Source organism: Ascaphus truei, chromosome 1 (genome assembly GCF_040206685.1).
Source record: "Ascaphus truei isolate aAscTru1 chromosome 1, aAscTru1.hap1, whole genome shotgun sequence".
Taxonomy (NCBI): Eukaryota; Metazoa; Chordata; class Amphibia; order Anura; family Ascaphidae; genus Ascaphus; species Ascaphus truei.
In genome coordinates this window covers 446,259,588-446,286,472 of record NC_134483.1, presented here as the reverse complement: position 1 = coordinate 446,286,472, position 26,885 = coordinate 446,259,588, and positions in this window count along the sequence as shown.

The window sequence follows — 26,885 nt, the reverse complement described above, 5'->3', positions numbered from 1 at the left end:
TGGCATTGGGGCTATCTTTGCACCCATTGAGGGCATAGGTAACAAAACTGGCAAACAATGGGAGTATTGGATAGTATTGGTTGTTGTATTTTAATATTTATTGGGGGTAGAGTGGGTGGGTGAATAGGGTAATTGTCCTGGGGTGGGTGATTAGACCTCTTAGGTGGTTAGCGTGAGGGGTTAACCCCTTAATTATCCTAGGTAACCACTAAGGTAATGAAGGAGTTAACCCCTCACGCAACATTCCCTGTTGGCCTAACAACTTACCATGGGGCAATTATCCCCTTCATCCACCCACTCATCGCTCCAGAAACCAGGTACTATGGTTTAAGTCTTTCATTACCATAGTGGCTAGCTGCTAAGGTAATGAAGCTGTTTTTATTTGATTTTAGTAACACATAATTTAAGTAGGGGAGTCTCTGGAGCTGAACCTCATTAATTTCAACCCCGGGAACCACATTCTTCCTGAGTTACAGGCCCCAGTATCGGGTACCGGTATCTCCCTGAATTGTTTCAATCTCGGGCATCACGTGACCGGGACATTTAAACTTTGCGAAGATACCACCACCCCATAGGGAGCCAGTAACTCGGCAACCAGGTGTCCTCAAGGCAAAAATGAATGTGGTTCAGCTCCATAATCCCCTGTTTTAATACTGTGTTATTAAAATCAAATAAAAACAGTGTGAACACTTGTAAGCACTGTGCAGAGAGATGCGGCTCTGTCTGTGCAGCTCTTATGCTGTGATTACACCAGAAATCGCCGGTGGCTGGAAAACAAATTGCTGAAATTCGATGAATGTTGATATACCAGAGTGCCGGGATAAAGAAAAGTGCGCAACTAATGTTATAAGTGAGGTGATGAATATATAAGGTAAAATACGTGACCTTAAATGAACAAATCAGAGCGTCTGCAGCTGCGGTATAGGGAGGGCTCAGGAACCCCCTAAAGCTAACAGATAAAAACAGAAAAAACAGAGCGCACAACGCTCATAGTGCATTAAAAATTATATTGACATAAACAATAAATAAGGTGAGTATCGTGCGTACATCAAGATGATGTTAAACAAGCATTTTCGGGATATTGTTACCCAAACACCACGTGGAAGCCGGATCAGATGTCCTCACATGGATGTGGAAGCTGGTTCCTCGGACACAGGTTCCTGCTTAGGTAAGTATGGAGTCTCTGAAAGTTCTTTCTCCCATAAACGAATCAACACGTATGCAGCTCTCCCATAGAATGCTGCTTCAAAGCGGAGCTCCACGCCAGCTGAAATCCTCTCTCTCCCCTCCGTTCAGACCCTTCCGGGTTAGTGACATCACCGCGGGGTTCTCGCCGATATTGGCGCCGATTTCACTGGGTCAGCTCGCCGTAGTAGGACAGTACAGTTGAAGGCAATACTGTTAGTAGCTTTTACAACGCGTTTCGAAACCCGTGGCTTTCTTCATCAGGGAATATACATAAGTGGAATTTAAAGGGTTTTAAATACCCCACGCCAGTGCCTCATTGGCTCAGCTGACTAACTTCTCCACCAATGAGAGAATGGGGGGGAGGAGTCAAAAGGCCCGGTCTGCACGCATCACTTGTTGTCATTGACAACATAACAAAAACAAAATAAACTTTATTAACAAGCGAAAATTTAAACATAAATAACATAATGCAGACGCGATCGGTGATTCTAAAACAAAAAGAGGGATATTAGTACATAGAAAAAGAGAACAACATATTCAAAAGTGCTTCAAGTAATGACATACTTAAAAACCTTCCTCAAGTCTCTCATATCACATAATTCCAAAGAGGAAGCACGAAAATAGAGCACATAACTCGTATAGAACACTGTAATGAAAGTACAATATATATAACATGCCAAAATGCGTTCTAGGATATATACTGATAACAATTTAAAAGGACATAGAGACAAAAATTAAAATTCATAAATATCTTAAAACTAATTAATATATTAATAAAACAGGTATAGATCACAAAAATCATGAGGATAAATCAATAGAGAGACCTAATATCTATATCCTCATTTAAGCCCCCTGGATACAAGGTGTTTAGTTTGTGTATCCAGAAGGTTTCCTGCCTAGAAAGTTCTTTTACTCTGTCACCCCCTCTTCTATTTCTTGGTATATATTTAATACCTTTGAATAATAGAGAGGAGGGATCACTATTGTGGCATTGTGCATAATGTTTTGACAGGCTATGCTTCATAAACCCTATTCTAATGTTGCGCAGATGTTCCTGAATGCGCACTTTTAGTGGACGTTTTGTGCGTCCCACATATAATAGGCCACACGGACACTCTAATAAATAAACTACATGATCTGTATTACAATAAATAAAATCTTTTATATCGTGGATTTCTCCAGTTTTTGTACACCTAAATGTTTTCTTATCAGGGTGCAAATGCTTGCATACTGAGCACTTACCACATTTAAAATTCCCAGTTGGTTTGTTGCTTAACCATTTTTTATCCCCACTATGGTGTTCTTTTAGTTTTATATCACTTGGGGATAATGTGTTTTTTAAGTTTTTTGCTTTTCTGTATATGAATTTTGGGAATTTCGAAAGGTGAGCACCCAGCAGCGAGTCATTTGAGAGAATTGACAATTTTTTTTTATTATTTTCTCAATTTGCCCCGTCATTGAATTGAAATTTGTGATAAAAGACACATTACATTTACCCTCATTCTCCTGTAGGCTCTTTCTTTTTTTACTCTTTGGTAATAGCATTGTTTTTCTTTCTATTTTTCTCACTTTTTCCAGGTCATTATTCAGTTTTTCGAGACGATAACCCCTCTCTAAGAATCTTGAAGTTAATTTTTTGGCCTGTTCTTCGAAATCTATTTCTGTGCTGCAATTTTTTCTCAGTCTGTAATATTGGCCACTGGGAATGTTTGTTATCCACTTTTTTTGTGGTTACTTGTGGCTAAGAGGAGATTATTTGAATCAACCAGTTTTTGTCACCAGCTTCCCCTCATGTGACGCCATAAGGCTAAGGTCTAAAAAGTGAATTTCTTTTTTATGATCTACATGTGTAAAGGTTAAATTCCTATCATTGTTATTTATATATTGTATGAAATGGCCAATTGAGCACTGGTCGCCGTCCCATATGCATAGAATATCGTCTATGAAACGACGCCATAAAATAATATTTGCTTTAAAGGGGTTATTATTGTGTATATAATCATTTTCCCATCCTCCCATGTACAGGTTTGTGAAACTGGGGGAAAATCTAGTACCCATCTCAGTTCCGCAAACCTGTAGAAAAAATTCATCCAGGAACATAAAATAATTATGTTTTAAAATGTAATTTATTGAGTCCAAAACAAATTTTCTATTAAGGGGATGTAAGTCTACATCATCCAGTAGAAAGGAATAAACGGCTTTGAGGCCTTCCGCCGTTTATTCCTTTCTACTGGATGATGTAGACTTACATCCCCTTAATAGAAAATTTGTTTTGAACTCAATAAATTACATTTTAAAACATAATTATTTTATGTTCCTGGATGAATTTTTTCTACAGGTTTGCGGAACTGCGATGGGTACTAGATTTGCCCCCAGTTTCGCAAACCTGTACATGGGAGGATGGGAAAACGATTATATACACAATAATAACCCCTTTAAAGCAAATATTATTTCATGGCGTCGTTTCATAGACGATATTCTATGCATATGGGACGGCGACCAGTGCTCAATTGGCCATTTCATACAATATATAAATAACAATGATAGGAATTTAACCTTTACACATGTAGATCATAAAAAAGAAATTCACTTTTTAGACCTTATCCTTGTGGCGTCAGATGAGGGGAAGCTGGTGACAAAAACTCACTTCAAAGAGGTTGATTCAAATAATCTCCTCTTAGCCACAAGTAACCACAAAAAAACGTGGATAACAAACATTCCCAGTGGCCAATACTACAGACTGAGAAAAAATTGCAGCACAGAAATAGATTTCGAAGAACAGGCCAAAAAATTCACTTCAAGATTCTTAGAGAGGGGTTATCGTCTCGAAAAACTGAATAATGACCTGGAAAAAGTGAGAAAAATAGAAAGAAAAACAATGCTATTACCAAAGAGTAAAAAAAGAAAGAGCCTACAGGAGAATGAGGGTAAATGTAATGTGTCTTTTATCACAAATTTCAATTCAATGACGGGGCAAATTGAGAAAATAATAAAAAAAACATTGGTCAATTCTCTCAAATGACTCGCTGCTGGGTGCTCACCTTTCGAAATTCCCAAAATTCATATACAGAAAAGCAAAAAACTTAAAAAACACATTATCCCCAAGTGATATAAAACTAAAAGAACACCATAGTGGGGATAAAAAATGGTTAAACAACAAACCAACTGGGAATTTTAAATGTGGTAAGTGCTCAGTATGCAAGCATTTGCACCCTGATAAGAAATCATTTAGGTGTACAAAAACTGGAGAAATCCACGATATAAAAGATTTTATTTATTGTAATACAGATCATGTAGTTTATTTATTAGAGTGTCCGTGTGGCCTATTATATGTGGGACGCACAAAACGTCCACTAAAAGTGCGCATTCAGGAACACCTGCGCAACATTAGAATAGGGTATATGAAGCATAGCCTGTCAAAACATTATGCACAATGCCACACTAGTGATTCCTCCTCTCTATTATTCAAAGGTATTAAATATATACCAAGAAATAGAAGAGGGGGTGACAGAGTAAAAGAACTTTCTAGGCAGGAAACCTTCTGGATACACAAACTAAACACCTTGTATCCAGGGGGCTTAAATGAGGATATAGATATTTGGTCTCTCTATTGATATATCCTCATGATTTTTGTGATCTATACCTGTTTTATTAATATATTAATTAGTTTTAAGATATTTATGAATTTTAATTTTTGTCTCTATGTCCTTTTAAATTGTTATCAGTATATATCCTAGAACGCAATTTGGCATGTTATATATATTGTATTTTCATTACAGTGTTCTATACGAGTTATGTGCTCTATTTTCATGCTTCCTCTTTGGAATTATGTGATATGAGAGACTTGAGGAAGGTTTTTAAGTATATCATTACTTGAAGCACTTTTGAATATGTTGTTCTCTTTTTCTATGTACTAATATCTCTCTTTTTGTTTTAGAATCACCGATCGCGTCTGCATTATGTTATTTATGTTTAAATTTTCGCTTGTTAATAAAGTTTATTTTGTTTTTGTTATGTTGTCAATGACAACTAGTGATGCGTGCAGACCGGGCCTTTTGACTCCTCCCCGCCATTCTCTCATTGGTGGAGAAGTTAGTCAGCTGAGCCAATGAGGCACTGGCGTGGGGTATTTAAAACCCTTTAAATTCCACTTATGTATATTCCCTGATGAAGAAACCCACGGGTTTCGAAACGCGTTGTAAAAGCTACTAACAGTATTGCCTTCAACTGTACTGTCCTACTACGGCGAGCTGACCCAGTGAAATCGGCGCCAATATCGGCGAGAACCCCGCGGTGATGTCACTAACCCGGAAGGGTCTGAACGGAGGGGAGAGAGAGGATTTCAGCTGGTGTGGAGCTCTGCTTTGAAGCAGCATTCTATGGGAGAGCTGCATACGTGTTGATTCGTTTATGGGAGAAAGAACTTTCAGAGACTCCATACTTACCTAAGCAGGAACCTGTGTCCGAGGAACCAGCTTCCACATCCATGTGAGGACATCTGATCCGGCTTCCACGTGGTGTTTGGGTAACAATATCCCGAAAATGCTTGTTTAATGTACGCACGATACTCACCTTATTTATTGTTTATGTCAATATAATTTTTAATGCACTATGAGCGTTGTGCGCTGTGTTTTTTCTGTGTTTATACCAGAGTGCCGCCTGGAACTGCAGGGCGACAGTATCCTGAAGAGATTTTAAAAATGGTTAGTGCAGGCGACAGCTGCGTCACGTGAGCGGTTCAGTCAATGAGGACGTAACGCTCATGGCCATGACTATGCCATGCCTCCTTGCCTCCTCTCCTGTCTCCTCTTCTGCCTCTCCCACAATAATGAAGATGCCACTCATCGGCAGCAGAGGCTGAGACCACCGGATCGTGCTGCCGCTCAGCGGCATCTGGTGTAGGCCTTACAAACTGCAAGCAGATCGCAAGGAAAGAACTTAGAAAAAGACAAAGATAAAGGCACAACTGTCCCGAGCGTTAAGGCATTTTCCTACCTCATGGTACCTGACTTGTGAAACATTTTTTGGAATACTGTGATAACACAAACGTCAGACAATGAGGTAGGTCATGCATAAACATTAAATTTGGAAGTGATTTTGCCAAAGTTACTTGAATAGGCTCCTAAGAATCTCATTCAGTAACAAAGGATCCCCTTATGAAATTCTTCTCGGTTTGACGGCTTTACATTTTTTCTCAGATGATGTTTCATAGCGTACCATACCAGTTCTACATGGTACAAATTGGCCGATCTGAAAATATAGTGACAAAGACCGTATGACTATTTACAAGGAAAAAGCAAGCTCACACAGCAGCACAGTACAGTTAATAGTATACTACTGCTCTAAACAGTTAGAGTACTTACTGTGGCGTGTTCTGACCAAGTTCATTTCACATTCCTTAATAAAGATAGCAGAGGAACGGTGCTTTGCATCGTTATCTTGGAAGAACTCGTGACCAGATGGGAATTCTTGTCTAATATATGGTACTGTCGTTGAGATAATGGCCTCCAGGAAATACACTTTATCCATGATTCTTGTATACAAATCAAATGTAACACTGTTGTACAAAGGCAGGGTCACATTCAGATACATTTAGAGTACTACTATTAAAAAAATTCTTTATAACACAGTTATACAGGGACAGGGTAACATTCATATACATTTAGAGTACTACTGTTAACCAAATATAACTGATTTACAGGGACTTAATAAAGCCTACATTTATTTAAAAGCAGTCTCCTTGTTTAAACCTCTGCACACATCTCCATCAGCTCATATCCCCATTTCCCCTGTTGGGGCCTCTGGTTTCTTTACCCTGTCACATTACACCAATGCCCAGGGAAGCAGCTCCACAACTCTATCTTTGGCCTATGTCAGTCTTGTCCCCATTTGCCATAACTACCCCTGTGACTGCTGCACATGTGACCAGTCTGGGTCTTCTGTCTCACCTTATCCCATGGCCTTTGCAGCGGTCCAAGCCCCCATTCATGCTCTAGCGATGTAGGAAACGGGATGCAGTGACTTCGGGGTACAGAATGTGGGCTCTGGGCTCTTATCTGCTGTTGGCCCTTGTGCTTGTAGGCAGGGAAGCAGTTAAGTTCTGGCCATCACCAGCCCAGTCGGAGCTGGTAGTACTAATGCATCGGATGGAATGAACTGGCATCAGCAGGAGACCCAGGTTTTTTTCCCTCTTGATGCTTCATTATTGGGTCAGCAGACGGTGCCAGTAACAGCGATGCAACCCCCATCATAGGAACAGAGTAATTCAGTCGCAGTGGGCATGCTTGCAGCGCTTTAGGGTTTTTCTATATAGTTTAGAAACATTGTCGGGAAACGGGTCATTGTTCGGTGAGGGGGTTGTCGGGAGAGTGTTCAGTAGCTGCAGTATGGGTCTCAGGATAAGGTCAGGGTGGTGCCATAGAGCAGATTGCTGGTACAGTGTCTGGGATGGTACTTGCAGTGCCGTGGTCATGAACAAGGAAGCTGCAGATATATCCATCCAGATGGGTACTAATCTAAGAGTGAGGATAGCTATATGGATGCTTATATGTGTGTGGCAGGGCCACTGAGCATTTCTCTCAGGCAGTTAAGGAGCCTATTTAAAAATATTAGGGAATGGACAGCCATGACCAGTGGTACCCTTCAATCCACCACTTCATCCCCTTCCTGGCTGGGCCTTGGCCTGGGTAATGTATCAGGGGTCTGTGTCAGGGGGTGGAGCATCCCCTTGGGTATATACGATGGTTCATTGGGGGAATTTACCTCCTCTCCCTTGACACAGTTGCTAATTTGCATTTTTTCCTCATCCACCCTCCCTTATATGGGTTGCACCAATAATGTATGTCCCAGTTGTGCACTGCTCATGGTTTTACGGCTCTTTTCAGTATGTGTTTTGTGGGTTAAATATGTGGTGTATTTTTTTTATGTGCAATATATAACACCATTTTTTTTATTAAAAAGAAAAAATGTAAATAATGTGAATAAATAAGAAATAGCAAGTGGAGTATGTTACTTCAGGGTTTGTTTCTTTATTAATTTGTCACAGCTGGTGGGGTTTCGTTGGTTTTCAAACTTAGACCTAGGGCAGATGGTGGGCTAATGCCCTGGGTTGTTTGGGTAGATATCTTAAGCCCGGTTGGTAGGCATTATGGTGGCAGAGATGATTATCTAGCCAGCAGGAGGGGGGGGGTCACGAGTCTCGTGTATGCATGGGCTCAAGACACAGCCACGGGTAGTCTTGCACGGTTCGGTATATGGGTTATATATAGATGTTGGAGTTTAATAAAAGTTGCTGTCGTTATACCCCATATACTGTACAGTGTGTCGCTTTATATGTTTTTGTGTTTCTTATTGGGGGTGAGATGGGGGAGAAAATTGGGTCATACATGGTCATGCTACATCTGTAATTAGTGTCAATGTGGCTTTTCCCTTTCTTTAGTCCTTGTGTCCTATATGATAGGATGCCAAACCATAAATATGTTGCTACTATTATATGTGTTAATAACACCATGCTGAAAAGGGTTCTATGAATCTTTTGTCTCCCCAGAGCATTGAACAATTTGGGGATTCTTTGGTAAAGGGTTTCTTTCAGATTATGTAAACACATTGACTTTTTCATGCTATAGTTTTAATTTTAATTTGATACTTTATTAAAATGCTGCAATATCTCTGGTCCTTGTTTGCTACCCCAATTCTTGGTCCTAGAACTGCAGTCGGCAAACATAAAATCAAGCACACATGTCCACATATTTGTAGTTTAGGTACTGTATCAAAGTTACATCAGGTACAATTCTATGGCAACAAAATTGCACCACATTTATCAAGGAAAATATATTGTAATGCCCTCAATGGGATTTTTGTTTATTTGACACATCAAGTACAAATTTTTAAAAAATGTATAAAGTGTATTTAAAGCTTTGATAATACTGTATGTTTGCATAAGTATCCCCATGTGCTATTATTTTTTACACAAAAAAAGTCCTTCCACTGTCATACAATGTTGATTGGAACCTTAATCAAATCATGTGATTTATACATACTGAACTCTGCAACAAGTAATAGTTTCAATGTAGATATAGGAAGTGGTAAGGGCGCTCTAATACAGGGCTCATATATGTGAATTTAGGAATCTGCGTACTATATCACATTTGGCTTGAAGTAACATTTCTACTAAAGCAGATAGTTTTAATATTCTCAAATGAACTTGAAAACTTCACTGTCTGAACAATTATACAGTTCAATTTATTTCTAAAGGAGTCTGGTTCTACAATTAAATTAATACTACATCTGTTAGTCTGTATTTTTTTGTTAAAGTAAATGCTCTGTGAAATTAGATCATGTAAAGAAAATTGAAAATATGTGCATTTTCTGTAAGTGTCAAAACATTCTGACCGAACGAAATGTAGTTTGGTCTAATCTCTTCTAATATTACTTACACATATTCATGGAAGTATGGCAAGATTAGAGAAGGATGCAAACTGAATGGCATGATTGAATACTAGAAGAAACTGAGTATATTTGTTCCTTTAATTTCAGACATGACTGCTTTAGACAAGGCATTAGTATTAGACACTTTCCACACTTGAAACACAAACAATACAGCAATTGGGCCACTGACAACAACTTTCTCAAAGCATGTGCCATTTAATAATTAGTGAATCAAAACTACCAATATAATAACTTAAAATGTAAAAAAGTATATACTATTTACTATTTATTTTGAAGCAGTCACAGGAGCATGCAGTTTACATAAAATATCTCTATTATAACATAACATGAATACGTTTAATCAGCCCAGATGGAACTGGACCAAGTAAATTTTCCCGCGACTTATGGTTGCCATACGAAAATGACCATGGCAATCTCTGGCTGCTGGAAAAGCTTCCTGCAGGACAACATAAATCACCCTTATAGATGTTGCCAACTTTAATGCAACCACAGCAAGTAGCAATACATACACAATGCCCCAGCAGGAGAAACATCCATTTATTTTGATTCAGTCACATCCAAGAAGGTAGTGAGCCTAACATGTTCATTTATCCATGGGAGCAGCCAGCGGGTGCTATAATGTGGATACATACGTGAAGTAGCTGACTGCAGCCTTTGACCTTTCACCAAAGCTCTGAGGAAATAAAGTAAGGCTACATCTGTAGGGTATGTATAGTATAGTACAGGGGTGCCGGAACTCCCTGTGCTGTGCCTCCCGTGCCTTTTTTCCTCCTCGGTCGCACCCACCCTCATCTCTAATGTTGCGTCAAATGACACTGCGAGGTCATGTGATGTCACGTCATGTGACTTATTTGACGTCACGTCTCCATGGCAGCAGGCATCATTTGAGCGTGACTGAAGCCGGGTAAGTTTACAGAGGCCTTGCGCTCTTAGCGCGGGGTCTCTGTAAATGCCGCGCCCCCCAGTTTGCACACCCCTGGTATAGTATGTATTAACGTATGTATTAATATACAGATGAAACTTCCGGATCTGGCCCTCTTGCCTTGGGGGTCCAGTACCTCATCCTCTCCATAGCTGTGAGATTCCGATGACTAAACTTAATGGCTCATCAGATTAACATAGAAGGGGTCCCTGCATTATAATTGGAATCATGCTGTGTGAATCCAACCGGGCTGCACTTGTCTGTCCTCTAACAGGCGATCATGCGGTTTTAATTTTATTTTAATAACATATTATTGTAGCAGGGGGTCCCCAGAGCTGAATCTCATTCATTTCAGCCCCGGGGACCCCCGTCTTCCTGAGTTACAGATCCCGGTATGGGGTGCAGGTATCCCAACACCCATGATTATTATGATGACCTGCCTATTGAAAATATGTCACGTCTTTGAACTACAGTACAGCTAATCCTTCATGCAGATGTACCCTGTACCCCTCTCCCCCATGCACACACAAGGCTCGCTCAAGGATTTGAACCTCTTATCGACACCTCTACAAAACCATTCATTAATTTTTCTATTGTTGGCTTTGAGTCACCTCTCTGCGCCTGCATGTAATTCTCTTTGGGAAGGGAGCTGTAGTTGATTATTACTGTGCATGAGTGAATTGTTTGTGAAGTTCAAGAGTGACCAAAAAAAAAAATCTCGTCATTTTTTATTATAATTTTCTCAACATGAATGAACATGTTCCTGCCTCAACCATCTTGACATTACGATATTCAATCTGTGCTGTAGCTTTTGACTACGACACTGTGCGTTTGACTGCACATGATTGATTTGTGTGATTTTTATGTATTTGGGGGTGTGGGCATCAAATTATTATGATGACCTGCCTGTTGGAAATATGTCATGTCTTTGAACTATACACTGGCGACACACTTTATTCGAGCTCGGCTAGTCCCGCGAATTCGGGTATACCCGGGTGTATTGAGGTTTGTGACTGTTTTCTGCCCGAGTGCATTGAGGTATTTGCCAGGCAGGGATTGAAGCATTTTATTCCCGCTGGCTGCAATACTGCACAGTATATATATATATACTGCATTACAATTCATGAATTTATGCCATCTGGTAGACACGCGAAGCATTGCAGCCTATTAAATCCTAATCATTATCATTTAACAGATCAGCCACCCGTTAGCCAGGCATGAACCCAGGCTGGGAAGGCAAACGCAACGGGGCTTGTCAGAGGTGAGGAGCGGCGCATTCCAGGTATCTGCCAGGTACATACTGGGTATTTGCTCGAATAAAGTGTGTCGGTGCAGTAGTACAGATAATCCTTCATGCAGCTGTACACTGTACCCCCCTCCCCCACGCACACACACCAAGGCTCGCTCAAGGATTTGAACCTCTTATGGACACCTCTACAAATCGATCCATTAATTTTCCTATTGTTGGCTTTGAGTCACCTCTCTGTAATCCTCTTTGGGAAGGGAGCTAGCTGATTATTACTGCGCATGACTCACACATCCACCCCCCAAACCCTTTGAGGCTTTGTTTATGGTAACGCTTGTGACAAATCCCTTCTCGAATTTGATATGAAAATCTGATTTGCACAGCACTGTGAAATTGAGAGATAAAAAAACCATAATCTGATTCATGTTTTTGATGCAGTAAGTTACCAATTTTTTTTTTTTTTATAACTTTCATTTTATTAGGTGAAGCAATACAGACATGTTAACACAATCCATTAGCTTACAAAGCGTCACCTTTTTTCCGTACATCTCCTCCACTCAACATACAAAACATGACATGACGTACCGGACGAACAAAGAAACCAGGGGTAGGGGAGGGGGGGAAGGAAGGAGGTGGGGGGGGGGGGGTGGTGAGCGACACTGGCGGTATGTGGTTTGTGCTAGTTTAGGTTTACCTAATTAGGTCCTGGACCGCAGCTTTTTATGTAGCTATATGCTGACTTTCCTCTTTTAGTTCGTAATATCCTTTAGCCCTTTCTCCCTATTGACGTCACCTATCCAGGAGCCTAATGTCAAGGATCCCTTTCGCCACTGGAGAACGCCTTTGCTAATTATCATTGCAATATGTTGGTATGATCAACCCCAGGGATGTCTGTCTGAGACAGCCAAGGAGACCAAACTTTTAGAAAATTTGTGCCGGTGTCGTTGACCAGACTTGTCAACTGTTCCATCCGGCATACGAACCAAATTCGATTTCTGATTTTGGGGATAATTGGAATTTGTGGTTGTTTCCACAATGCTGCGATCTCGCATCTGGTGGCAGTGGCAAAGTGCGCCACTAGTCTGTGTGTTGCGTTCGAGAACCCCTGAACCCGCCGGCCTAACAGGAACAGCCACGGGTCCAAGGGGACCTCAATCTCCAGTAGCCGCTGCAGCCACCTCTGTACTTCCTCCCAAATTGGGGCCACTTTTGCGCACGACCACAGCATGTGTAGCAAGTCTGCTCTCTCCCCGCACTGTTTGGGGCAGAGCGGGGAGTAGCCTCTGACAAATTTCGAGAGTTTTGTTGGGGTGTAGTACCAACGCATGAGGACTTTATAGGCGTTCTCCTTTAGCGTGGTACAGATAGAGCTCTTCGCTGCTGCCTGTAGGATCCTATCCCAGTCTTCGTCCTCTAGTGTGTCCCCTAAGTCAGCTTCCCATTGCCTCATATAATTAAGTCTGGGTGTGTCCGCTGTTTCCGGACAAATCACTTCCCTGTACATTCGAGAGGTTAGTCCCCGTGTGTCCGTTTGTCTGGCACACAGCTGTTCAAAATTTGTTCTCCGTGGCCGAACTGGGGTCCTGGTATAGAAGGCCCTGATCTGTAAGTATCTAAATAATTCAGTATTCGGAATGTTTTTTTCCTCTTTTACATGAGCGAAGGATTTAATTACACCCTTGCTGCCAAGATCATAGAATCGGAGATAGCCTGCTAGGATCCACTTTGTGAACTGAGCGCTGTCTAGGCCAGGAGCGAAATCTGGGTTGCCCCATATGGGGGTCATCAATGACCGCTGTGATGTAAGAGAACATCTAAATTTAGTGGCCCCCCATACTTTCAGGGAATTTGTCATGGCCTGCAGTGGTGTAGACATCCGTACATGACTACTCTTGGGTAACCATATCAAGTTCCTCAGATCCACCGGGGCGCAGCACTCCCTCTCCAGTGCCACCCATCTCCTAAGGGTCAGGTCTGTGTGCCACTGCAGAATCTGCATTAATTGAGCTGCTTCGTAGTAAGCCAACAAGCACGGCACGCCCAGCCCCCCTCTTGAGGTTGGCCTCCTCAAGATATCTTGTTTAATTCTGGGCCTTTTTTTATTCCAAATGAATTTTGTTATTGCGGACTGTAAAGAGAGGATCTCTTCTCTTGGCAGGGGAATCGGGAGGGTCTGAAAGAGATATAGCACTCGTGGGAGAAGATTCATTTTTACGCTTTGTATCTTGCCTATCCACGAGATGCTATATTCTGCCCATCTCCGTAGGTCCTCCTTTAGTGTCTTAAATAACTGTGGGTAATTTGCCTTATATAAGGTTTTATAATCTTTGGTGAGGTTAACCCCTAAATATTTAATCGTAGAGGGCTGCCATTTAAAATTGAAGTTGAGTCCAATTAGTTTTTCAGTTGATTTAGGTAGATTAAGATTGAGAGCTTCTGATTTGGCCTGGTTAATTTTGAAACCCGAAATTTGATGGAATCTCCCCAGGATTGAGAACACATTGGGCAGAGAGGTAAGGGGCTGCGATAATGTCAGGATCACATCATCTGCGTACAGGGCAACCTTATGTGATTGCTCTTTAAAAGTTATGCCCTTGACATCCGGGCTGTTTCTAATATGTGCCGCCAAGGGTTCTATACATAGGGCGAACAGCAAGGGGGACAACGGGCATCCCTGTCTCGTGCCACTATGAATCTGAAAAAGCTCTGAAGGGAAACCCTGATGCCTCACCCTAGCTGCCGGCCCTTCATACAGTGCCATAATGGCCTCCAATAAGCTTCCTCCGAAGCCAAACGCCCCCAGCGTCTCTTTCAGGTACGGCCAATCAATCCGATCAAACGCTTTTTCGGCGTCCAGACTGAGCACCATCGAAGGAATATTTTGCTTTTGGGCCAGATCAATTATGTCAATTATTCGTCTGGTGTTGTCTGCCGCCTGTCTGCCACTAATGAACCCTACCTGATCTGGATGTATCAGCTTGGGAAGGACGATTCCCACTCTATTGGCTATGAGTTTTGAGAAAATTTTAATGTCTGTATTGATTAAAGAGATGGGCCGGTAGCTTTTACAGTCTGCCGGGTCCTTTCCAGCTTTGTAGATCAGTGAAATGGACGCTTGGAGCATCTGCGCCGGGAAGGAAGCTCCCTGCAGTACTGAGTTGAAAAGTTTCAATAGGTATGGGGCTAGGAGTTTTATGTATTTTTTATAATAGAGGTTGGAGTACCCATCTGGACCTGGCGCCTTGGCTGGCTTAAGAGACTTCACGACATCTGTCAACTCTTCTACAGAGAAGTCTACCTGTAGTGCCTCTCTTTCCACTCTACTCAATTTGGGCAAATTTGCCTCCTTCAGGAATTCTCGGAGATTTTTGTTTGTTTTTTGGTTGTGGATAACCTTACCCCCATCGTACAACGACTCGTAGTAGTGCTTAAATTCCTCCACGATTCGCGTAGGATTGGAGGTAAGTTCTCCCCCCTGCGTGCGAATTGATTGTATTTGGTAATTTGGTTGTTTATTTCGAAGTTTAGTTGCCAGAAGCGTGTCTGGCTTGTTTGCCTTCTCGAAGAATCGGCGTTTCGTCCAGCTCATTTCTTTTTCAGCGTGAGATGTCAGTTTTAAATTTAGTTGCTTTTTGGTATCTTGGATCTGGGTCAAGATTGCCTCGTTTTTTGAGGTTTTATGTATTGCTGTCAGGGAGGTCAATTTCCCTTTCAGGTCCTTAATCTGACTCTCTTGTTCTCTCCTGCGTCTAGCAGCCAGGCACATGAGAGAACCGCGGAGGGTAGCCTTATGGGCCTCCCACAGAGTGGCAGGTGAGGATACGCTTCCCTCGTTCTCTTCAAAGTATACTCTGATTTTGTCTGCGATTTCGAGATCAAATTTAGGTATTTTTAGCAGTAGTTCATTTATTCTCCAATTCGCTCCCGGTCTATCTCGCAACTGAAGCTCGCACCGCAACTCTATCGGCGCATGGTCTGACCACGAAATGTCGTGTATGCCCGTGTGGGAGACCATTGGGACCAGTCTGTTGGATACCAGGAAGTAATCTATCCGGCTATATCTGTCATGGGGGTGGGAGTAAAAAGTATAGTCCTTGGTCTGTGGATGTTGCTCCCTCCAGATGTCTACTAGCTGACATTCTCGAAGTCCGTGGGAGATTGTTAGTATGTCTCGTTTATTGGACTGGTTAGGGGCTGTACATCTATCTAGCTTTGAGTTTAACGTTCTGTTTAGGTCGCCTGCTAGTATGATTTGGCCCTTTGCTTCCCTCTGTAAGCGCCTAAAAAAAAGAGCAAAGAATTCTGTTGCTTGTTCGCATGGGGCGTACAGCGAGACTAATGTGATAGTTTGACCCTGGATGGAGCCTATTAAGATAATGTATCTGCCCTCAGGATCTATAACTTTCTTTTCTAGCTCGAACAGTAGGTTTTTGTGGAATACAATGGCCACCCCTCTCTTTTTCAGTGAGGCGGAGGCTAGATAGATTGTGGGATATTCCTTGTCTATATATTTGGGGTAACTCTTTTTGGAGAAGTGTGTCTCTTGAAGGAAGAGGATGTCAGCTCTGTATCTCTTATAGTCTTTAAAGGCTAACTTACGTTTAGCTGGGTGATTCAGTCCCTTTACATTATGGGAAAGGCAACATATCTCTCTACCCATTTGGATCTGCGTCTGGTGGTAGCTGTAAGGTAGCTGTTAACCTCTGGTTGGGTGCCTGCTGCGCCGTCCCGCTCCTTTGTCGGTCTGATGGGGCTTCGTCGTCTGCTTCATTGCTGCCCGCAGTCGCTGGGATGGGAGGTGGGGGGGGAGGGAAGGTAGGACACGAGAGGGTAGGTACAGACATGACATAACAAAAAAACCACTGTTTAAATGAACATTTTCAAACAGTATGGGCTCCCTATCAAGACTCCCCAGTCCCGATATAGAGTCCAGCGCCTTAGGGGAGTGTGGCCCCCTTCCCTTAGGGCCCTTTCCCTCATTCCCTCCCCATAGGACTTTGACAAGATTCTGGGAGACCCTCCCTCCCGGATCCTGCCTAAGGCACATGCCGACCTCGGGGTATAGAGCTCCCTCGTACCCTCCGGCCCGCGCTCTTTTGTCTACTTCCATCGAAAGGTATATCTAGATACCAACTTTAACTCCTATGTAACTGTAGATAATTGTAACATTTACATGCACATAGACCTGTATAAGTGTATGGGGTCTTATGTGTTTCTGGAGCATAACCTCTGACTGTAACTTGTGTTGTGCCTTTCTCCCTCCTCAATCTGATGTTGCAACCCCTTGTTGTCTTATTTACTTTGCTCGTAGTTATTTCTGTAACTCTCCCTTAGGTCTCTTCTCCCTACCCCTCTCTTGTAACCCATGCTGCTGGCGGTATCACTAAAGTATCACTAAAGTGACTATCTGCCTCCGAATGGGAGCCCTCTTTTTCCGCTCCCTCAATGTTATCGGTATGGGTGTTAACATGGTGTTGATGCCGTTATTGGTCGACCGTGTCCCCCTGCCTCTGCGCCGTATTCCGTGTCTCAGCATGAGGCTTGCCCGGTCTCTGACTTTCGGCAGGTATGCAGGCCGGTGTCTCATAGGTGTCTTCTGCTGCCTGTGGGGGCTATCGCGGCTTGTGGATGTGCTGGGCAGCTCTGCCACCTCCAAGATGGCGTGGGTGTCTCTTCCGCTGTGTGGAGACATCCGCTTCCGGTTTCCGGCGGCGGCCATTTTGGATCTGTGGAGAGTTCGAGTAGGATGTGCTGTTTGCTGCTCCCGCGCGTCGGCCATCTCTTCACCTTGCGCTTCACGGTGAGGTGCAAGAAGCTCCAGCATGTCAGCCATCTTCTTCAGCCCGCATGGCGGACCCTAAAAAGTGAGTTTCTTTGGTTCTTTCCGTAGACCTTGGCTCTTTCTCGGGCGGACGTGGCGAGAAGGCCTGGATTTTTCTTCTTTTTCCAGGGGTTTGTTACTGATAGACCGCATGGGGCTGCTTTCACTGTGTGGGTGTAGGACTGTTTCTAGTCCGTACCCACCTTGGCACAACGTGGTTTTTTAACAATAAACTTGGGAGAACTCCAAACAACGTTTTCTGTGTAACAAACTATTGCGTTTTATTTCTGGCCTCATTTTGTGCGCTTTGGTTTTGGGGTGGATGGTCCGCCGGACCATTCCGGTTCCAGGGCTGGTTCTTCCTCCGCTGCACCCATCGGGGGGCTGTGTAGGCCAAGTGCTTTCAGAAATCCTTGGCCTTCTCCGATGGTTTTTAGTATAAGGGATCTTCCGTTTTGCGTGACTTGGAGTCCGAACGGAAATAGCCAGCGATAGCGTGTGTTGGAATCCCGGAGCACTTTGGTTACCGGGAACAGGGTGCGACGCCTCGCTAAGGTAAGGGGAGACAGATCTTGAAATATTTGTATTTTATTGGTCTGAAACACTACTTCTGGCAATCCTCTTGTTAATCGCAGTAGTGCTTCCCGGGTGGAGTAATAGTGCAGTCTGAGAATTATATCTCTCGGCTGCTCATTCTGTGCCGGACGTGATCGTAGGGCCCAGTGGCAGCGGTCCATTAGTAGTTTGTCTTTTGGGCTGTCCGGCATGATGGACTCCAGCCATCTTTCAGTGTAGGCCTCGCAGTCTCCTATCTCTTCAGGGACTCCACGGATCCTAATGTTGTTCCTTCTATCGCGGTTTTCCGCGTCTTCCTGTCTGTCTTTTATGTCATCCATCTGTTGTTGTAGGTCCGCCACTTTTTTATCAGTTTTTCTCCCTGCTTTCATTGTAAGATCCACCTTAGTTTCTAGGTCGTCTGTGCGCGTCCCCAGTTTTGTGTGTTCACGTTTGAGTTCTTTAATGTCAGCTTGAAGCAGTTTTTTCAGGTCCATATATAATCGCTCGAAGTCACAGCGTCTGACTGGGAGTTGAGATTGATTATTGGTATCCTCATCATCTCCTTCTATCTCAGTGTCCGTGTCGGCCATTTCTCTGGCTGGGGCACTTTCTGCTGCTCCACCAAAATATGTCCTTACATCTGCCAGCTTTTGTTTTTTTTGCCCTCCCGACTTCTTTGGTGCCATCCTGGTATATTAATAGTGCTCCGGTTAGAAGTTTGAAACCCCAAATTTAATTTTTAGGTAGTGTTATTCGGTAATTTGTGATCGCGCGGGACGGAGCTAGTATTCTATGCTACCATACTCCGTTCCTTCGCGCATGCGCCTCGTAAGTTACCAATTTTTGTTATTCTTTCTTTTTCTTTGGTGTAGGGGGGGGGTCAATGATTATGATTAACATGAATGTAAAGAAATATTTATTTTATTTTATCAGGAACAAAACATACAAATATACAAATAATCATGAATAATACAAAATGCAGTCTTTATTCAGTTCTTCTGTCAGTTGAAAATAGAGTTCTGGTTGATAATCAAGAATAATGCACATTGATAATAATATTAATTAATAATATATATTATATAATAATATATATAATAATATAACATTTTCCGTCTTTGGGGCCTATGCAGAGAGCAGCGAATTTTAAAATTGGCGAATTTATTAAAAAGTAGCTTTTTTGGAGAGTTTTATTCTCCATATGCAGAAAAGTGCGAATTCTGCTATGTTTAACATGGATGCGTGTGGCGAGTTTAAATTGGCGAGATGCGCGCTTCAGAAACGTGTAAAAACAAATTCGCGCCTTTTTTTTCCCTTTGCAATGGCCGCGAGCGGCAGCTTCTTGCCAATTTTTTCTGGCGAGGCAAAAAGGAGACAATCGCGCCATTTTATTGGCGCGAACAGCCGCTAGATGCCGTTCGCGCCTCTCTGCATTAGGATATTTTTAAAACTGGCGAGATTGAGGTTCTCGCCAGCCGCGAGGCGAGTTTTACAAATAGAAAAGAAAAATTGGCGCGTTTTTCGGAACTCGCCATTTTCTGCTGCTTTCTGCGCGATTTTCTCCAAAATATGGCGAATTTCGAAATAGCGCTGCTCTCTGCATAGGCCCCTAAATCTTCTTCTTCATTCTGTGTAGTTCATTGAGAGAGGGGAGGTTTTGTGTAAATCATGACTGCAATTTAGATACACTTTACTGTACACACAGTTCACACAATGTACACATGATACCCCCCCTCCCCCTTTCCATCCTTTTTTTCTCTGAAAAGACAAGAAAATAAAAAATGAGTGCAGTTAAGTGCATATTATGGCATTGTGTACTGTATAGCTACTCCATATTGGACTACAGTATGCAGTTAGTACTGTAAAACTAGGGATGGAAGACTCCAAACAGCTCCCGGATGAATTCAACAAAACTTTATTCGCACAAAAACACACTGGGGCTACACCACGATCTCCCACTCTACGCGTTTCACCCTCTAGGATAGGGCTTCGTTTCGGAGTGGGGAGACGTGGTATAAACCTGAGAATTTATAATAAAAAAGCCCGCGAAAACGGGTAAAACTATTAACCCCTTCATGGAAAAATTGCCCATAGCGCAGCAACATAGTCATACACATATGTATAGAGTGCACATAATTTGTACAAGAGCCTACATACTTTGTTATATCTATGATTACCATATTTGGCTCATCTTATCACAAGGCAATAACACAACGGGTATCTTAAAATCTGTTTGCAACATTTCAAAGTGGTACTGTGCCCCTGATCTTTATATTTCATTACCATAATGCAGCCTCAAAACATTTAAACTAAGTAAACGCATAACTAGATGCATTTTACATTAGTAATCATATATTAATGCTAAATTAGGGCTGCTAGCTGGAATCATAATGTAATTCAGGGGAAACAGCAAGAGGAGAAAAGAGAGGGCGGAAAGGGGGGGAGGAGGGTGAGAGGGGGGAGAGGGGGGAAGAGGGGAGGGGAGGGGGGAGAGAAGGAGGGGAGGAGGAATGGGAATACTGTGATGGAAAAGGGGGGGGGGATGGGGAGGGGGGGAGAGAATGAACGGAAAAATAAAGAAGAAGGAAAAGAACAGGCGCGGTGGATAAATAACAGAACATTTATAATAAAGTAAACTAAATAATCCTAATTTAAAACTTAAAATATGCAAAGACAAGGCAGGTTCCAATTAACCTATAGACAAAGGGATACATCTTATATTACAAGAAACATCGTAGATCCCATTCTACATTAAGTCCATTGGGTTGCAGGGTGTTCAATGCAAAAATCCAATGAGCCTCTCGCTGATGCAAGATTTTGATCCGATCTCCTCCGCGAGGAGGTAAAGGAATGTGCTCAATGGCTACACATTGCAGAGAACCTACTGAACCCAATGGACAGGTGTTAAAATGTGAAGATACCGGATGCAGCATATCATGGTTACGAATATGCCTTAAGTGCTCCAAAATGCGAATCTTAAGCACTCTGCTTATTAGGCCAACGTATTGTTTATTACATCCGCATTTTAATAAGTAAACCACAAAATTTGTCTGACAAGACATAAAGGATTTTATCTTGAATCTACGGGTTTCATTACGGTTGGTAAAATGTGTTGATTTGCTCATAATGGGACATATCTTGCAATGACCGCATTTAAATGAACCCTGTAATTTAGGAAATAAAGATAACCTATTTTTCTTATGGTTATTAGGCTGTAACATACTTGGTGACAAGAAATTACCTAATGTAAAAAAAAAGCTACGCGAGGGCCAGTACAAACCATTTTTTGTAACAATGGGTCCAAAGATAGTGTGGCCCAGTGCTTCTGAATTATTGATTTAATGGCATTGGCTTGTTCGCTGTAGTTAGTAATAAAGTAGGGCGCACCAGTGCTCTCGAATGGTGTACCCTGGCCAGATTGACTTTTATCCATATTGATTAGCACATCTCTTTCAGTGCAAAGGGCTATGTCATAGGCTAAATCCAGGTCCTTTTTGGCATACCTTCTTGTCAGAAATCTGTCCCTCATCTCACCCGCCCTGTGTATAAAGGCCTCCAAAGAGGAACAGTTCCGATGTAAACGAAGGAACTGTCCCTTTTGGATGCCTCTAACCAGAGGGCGGGAATTACAACTTCTGGCATGAAGTAATGAATTCCTGGCATTTTCTTTTCTAAAAATATCAGATTGAATTTTATTTTCAATATCATTAAATAAATTGAGATCTAGAAATTGTATTTGATACATGTCAAACACGTGTGTTATCTGCCAGATAATCAAAAAACTTTTTAAGGTCCTCCTACCCACCACTCCAGATCATAAGAAGGTCATCTATATAGCGCTTGTAAAACGCTATATGATGCCTGAAAGGATTAGAATCTCCAAACACGTGGGACATCTCCCACCAACCCATGAATAGGTTGGCGTAGGAGGGGGCAAACGAAGTCCCCATAGACCGGAGTTGCGACATAGGTAAAGGTTATCACCTTTCCCACCTACTCCGGTCATTCTAGTGGCCATGCTTAGCTCCTTCTTTCCCAGCCCCACATGACCTCTTTGACGCCATATGGTGCTACTACTGATTACCGAAGCGCAGGACAGTTTTTTCTTTGGAGTACTGTAAAACTAGTCTATACTGGAACTAATGTATACTGTAACTACTGTTAAATACTTTGTAACCAGATGGCTAGTGCTGCTCTCTCAGGAAAGAAAAAAATTGTGCAGTTAGGTGCATATTATGGCATTGTGTGCTGTATAGCTACTCCATATTGGACTACAGTATGCAGATAGTACTGTCAAACTAGTCTATACTGTAACTACTGTATACTGTAACTACTGTTAAATACTTTGTAACCAGATGGCTAGTGCTGCTCTCTCAGGAAAGAAAAAATCTGTGCCATACTTACCTGTATCATACATTACTGTACTTTGTGTGACTGTACTTACCATACTACAGTACAGTACTATACCATACTACCTTCCTGATGCTTGCCCATTACGCTCGATCACAATGGGAAACACAGTCGCAATATGGTCAATATATTTATTGCATCGTTCCACGGTGAGTACATCGTTCCAAAAACTCATTATGCCTTGCGCCAACTCATCCTTTTTGGAGGGTTTCACGACTTTTCGGATGTGATCCTTCAGCTGATGCCAGACCATTTCGATAGGATTGAAGTCTGGCGATCTGTCATTGGAGGGGAAAAAAAAGGACAATTAGTTAAAGAGATACACAGTAAAGACAGTGGGGAAAAATGAGACACGGTTACCGCACTTACTCCGCTGGTGTCTTCACCCAGTTGATACCACGCTCAAGAATATGCGCTGTTGATGCGGTGTGCTTCGGATCGTTGTCCTGGTAGAAGCAGTGACCATCTGGGAACTCACGTGTGATGTATTCCACAATCTCAGGCACAATTTTCTCTTGGAAAAAAGCTTTATTCATGATTCCAACTTTATAACAAGAAAAGTGCTCAAAAAACTGCACACTAGTACAGTGCATAAAGCAAAAGCGTGTGACTTATTTTACCTTCAAAGATGACAATGCATCTTGGTCCACGCCTAGAGATGGCACCCCACACATGCATCTTCACTGGGTGTTTTGGACGCGGCTTCATAGATATGCGACTTTTTTTGTGGAATACAAAGGTGGCAAATCTCTCCAGCGATACAGTAGACTCGTCAGTGAAGATGCAATCCTGGAAAGTTTCTAAACTGTCGATCCATGCCTGGGCCTGGACCACTCTCTTGATCTTGTTAACGTCCCTTATCATAGGGTACACTCTGTAATGTGGAAAATAATGACAAGGAATAATTTTATAAGTACAGTACAGTACAATTTCTTAAACAACACTTTAACCTCCTGTACTGTCCAGTACTAACCTCACACGTCCATATTTCCATCCAATTCTGCGTCTCATCTTCTTTATGCTGTCTCGGATACAGTGAGATTGTGATTTTGCAGCAGAGTGTATTTGAGTGAAAAAAATGAAGAGTACAAAGTGATTGTACCCCAAAGGAAATTCACTTAAATGCACTCCACTAATTAAAATTAAACTTTTATTAATAGAAATAATAACCTGGCGCCAAAAGTTCTATGGAAAGTCCTGTACTCCTCAGGGGATCAGCACACTTGCTCCACAGGCCATGTATAGGAAAAAACACAAACACAGATCATAGTGCAACTCTGCAGGGTTAAAACAATGCTACACTACACACATAACATAGAGACTCCTAGTGACATATAAAACACTAATTTATTATATAAAAATAACTATGCCATAAAATGGTAGGACAATGTTACGATTGTGCTCGCCATAAACCGGGACCGGACCGCGGGGCTGAGGTGGGGTTATATAATCACCGACCTTAGTCCGCGCAGACTGATCCGGAGTGCGCAGTTCGTAGTCGTACGTAGCAGGGTCAGGATTGGAGAAGGCAGCATCGTCGTTATTCAAGCAGGAGTTCGGCAACAGGTAGTCAGGAGTTCCCCGCTTCAGCTTAGGAGTGTGAGCGCGGGAGTGGCCTCTTCGTGAGGAACGGCCTCGGCCCACGGTCTCAGCAGGGGGAGACAGCAGGCTGGCCGAAGTACACCGCAGGGCAGTGTCCGGAAACCAACGCTTCAGCACAGAAGTTAGGAATGGGCCCCCGCATGGAACTAGCAGGCGGCATCAGGAAACAATGCTTCAGCAGAGAAGTCAGGAACCGGCCCCCGCATGGAACTAGCAGGCGGCCTCAGGAAACAACGCTTCAGCAGAGAAGTCAGGAACGGGCCCGCGGGGGACTAGCAGGCGGCATCAGGAACTAGGGGCAAGAACCAGAAAGGTTAGTACACCAGGATACAAGCCAGGGTGGCTAGTGGCAGAGACAGTAATGTCCAGGGTAGGAATTTATGCTCGGCACTGTTTCAGTGCCAAAGCCCAGGATATAAAGGGCGGAGATCCAATCACAGGAGGAGGGTGTGTGAGTATTCCTCCAATGATGAAGCACATGGTAGAAGCTGCAATGAGAGGCAGCACATGTGCCATTGATTGCCAGAGGAATCTTTTGCAAATGCAGAAGTCTGCAAAAGCTATAATCAAAGCCAGGAGCGGATTCCTTACAGTACCCCCCCCCCCCCCTTCAGGTGAGACCTCCGGATGAACAGGGTCCATCACAGATTTGGGGGACATGGAGTTGTTTCTAAACCTCCTTAGGCTAGAGGTTGCGTTGAAAGCCCATGGTTTGTTGGGATTCCTTACAGTACCTCCACCACTGGGTGAGAAGCCTGGGTGGACAGGACCATTCATAGGTCTGGGAGACATTGAGTTGTTCCTGAACTGTCTCAGGTGAGATTTAGGTCCAAAATCCAGGTGTACATTGGCGAGTGCAGCAAGGAACAGTGGTGGCACTGCGTTTTTTGGTACATAGGCAATGGGACCAGGGGACTCCGGAATAGGGACATCAGAAGGGCAGCAGCCAGGTGTCCGGTGCATAGTAATAATCCAATTCAGGGTGGTGGTTAGCGAGGGTATAGGGCGGGCGGGTTCACTGCAAGATATTGGAGCAGTAGTCTTGATACGAACCAGGCTTGTAATCCCAAGCAATTCGAGAGAGCTGGTAGTAGTGTTTACGTAATTGTTGGTTGTGGTACATGCAGTTGCAGGATCCGCCTCCTTTGGCCTCTGAAATTTGGGGGGAATCAAATCCAAAGTTATGGTCTTGGTGAAGGGCATAGAAAGCATCACGGAGACAGTAGGGGACAGCACGTCCAAACCCATAGTGGGGCCGTCAAGAACAGGGATAGATGCCTCAGGCAAAGCAACGAGGTCCAGCATGAGTGCCTTCGTCCTAGAGAATGAAGACATGCAATCCAGAAAGGGCATTTCAGACACCGCACAGAAACCTGCGAGTAAAGACTCTGTTTGAAAGGTGAGAAAACAAATCTTATCCGAGAAAGCAGGAAGCCAGGTAAGCTGTGCAACAGGCTTAGGAATAGAAGTCTTGGGGTTAATGCTGGGTACCTCCAACACAGAGAAGGAAAACAGAGAACCAGAGCTTGGCTTAGGAGTGGAGGTCCCAGGTACCCAGGTCTTGCATGATACTGTGGGAGAAGCAATGCGAAATATTACTGTTTTAAACATAGGGTTCTTAACATCGGTAGTTCCAGGCACCTTCCTGAGAGGTAACCCTAGTTTTGCGACAGGACAGTCAATAGTAAGTACCCCAAGTCTTGTGGGAGACACAGAGAAATACAAGTCCATCTTAAAGACGGGGTTTTTTGAAAAAAGGGACACAGCGGGTATTACTGAAAGTTCCAAATGCGATACCCCTGAGTTTGTGGTAGTAGACATACAGTCAGTAGTGGATACCCCGAATACTGTGGGCGAATCAGCATGAAACAGTATTATTAAAGGAGTGGACATCCCAGACTTAAAGTCATCTTTAATCATCCCGGAGCCTGTGGCATGATCCATGAAAGAAACTGGGGTAGACTTTCCAATAGAAACAAGGAACATCTTGCTTGTCACTGAAGTGGGTGATTGAGAAGCAGCAGGAACTGAACTAGCTACTGTAATAAGATCAGAGAACATTGTGCTTGTTTCTGACTTGGGTCCCTGAGAATCCCTAGTGAGGGCATCAGACTCCATAGGAGACTCAGTGATAGGGGTCTTAGAACCCATTACAGGAATTGCAGGTATCACAGACTTAATAGGAGAAATACCTTGCAAAACAGGAATCTTAGAAAAGGTGATAGGCATCTCACAGACTACCACAGAGGTGGAGAGCAGGCAGTCAGGCTCTACCTCAGGAGTCAGAGAGAAGCCAAGGGTTAACACAGGGAGTGCTGGGGAGACCCTAGAAGCTATAAGGGGAGACTCAGAGCGTAGTAAGGGATCAGAGACAGATAAGCTGATCTCTGAAGTGATAGCCTGAGGGACCGTAGAAGGGAGGCTAATAGCTGTCACCGGTCCCAAGGAGACAGACTTAGAGTCAAGGACAGGAATAACAGATAGGACAAACGGAAGTGAACTAGGGAAGGTTGCTTCTACAACAGAACTTTAAGCAGCGGCAGAGCTTAACTCAGCGGCTGCTGGAAAACTTTTAACTACAGTGAGAAGGGACTGCAGGTTTACAAAATCAAGGGAAAAGGGAGTTTTAAATTTGAAAACCTGATCCTTCAAAAAGGAGGGCCCTAACTGTAAATGTACTAAGGGCGCAACAG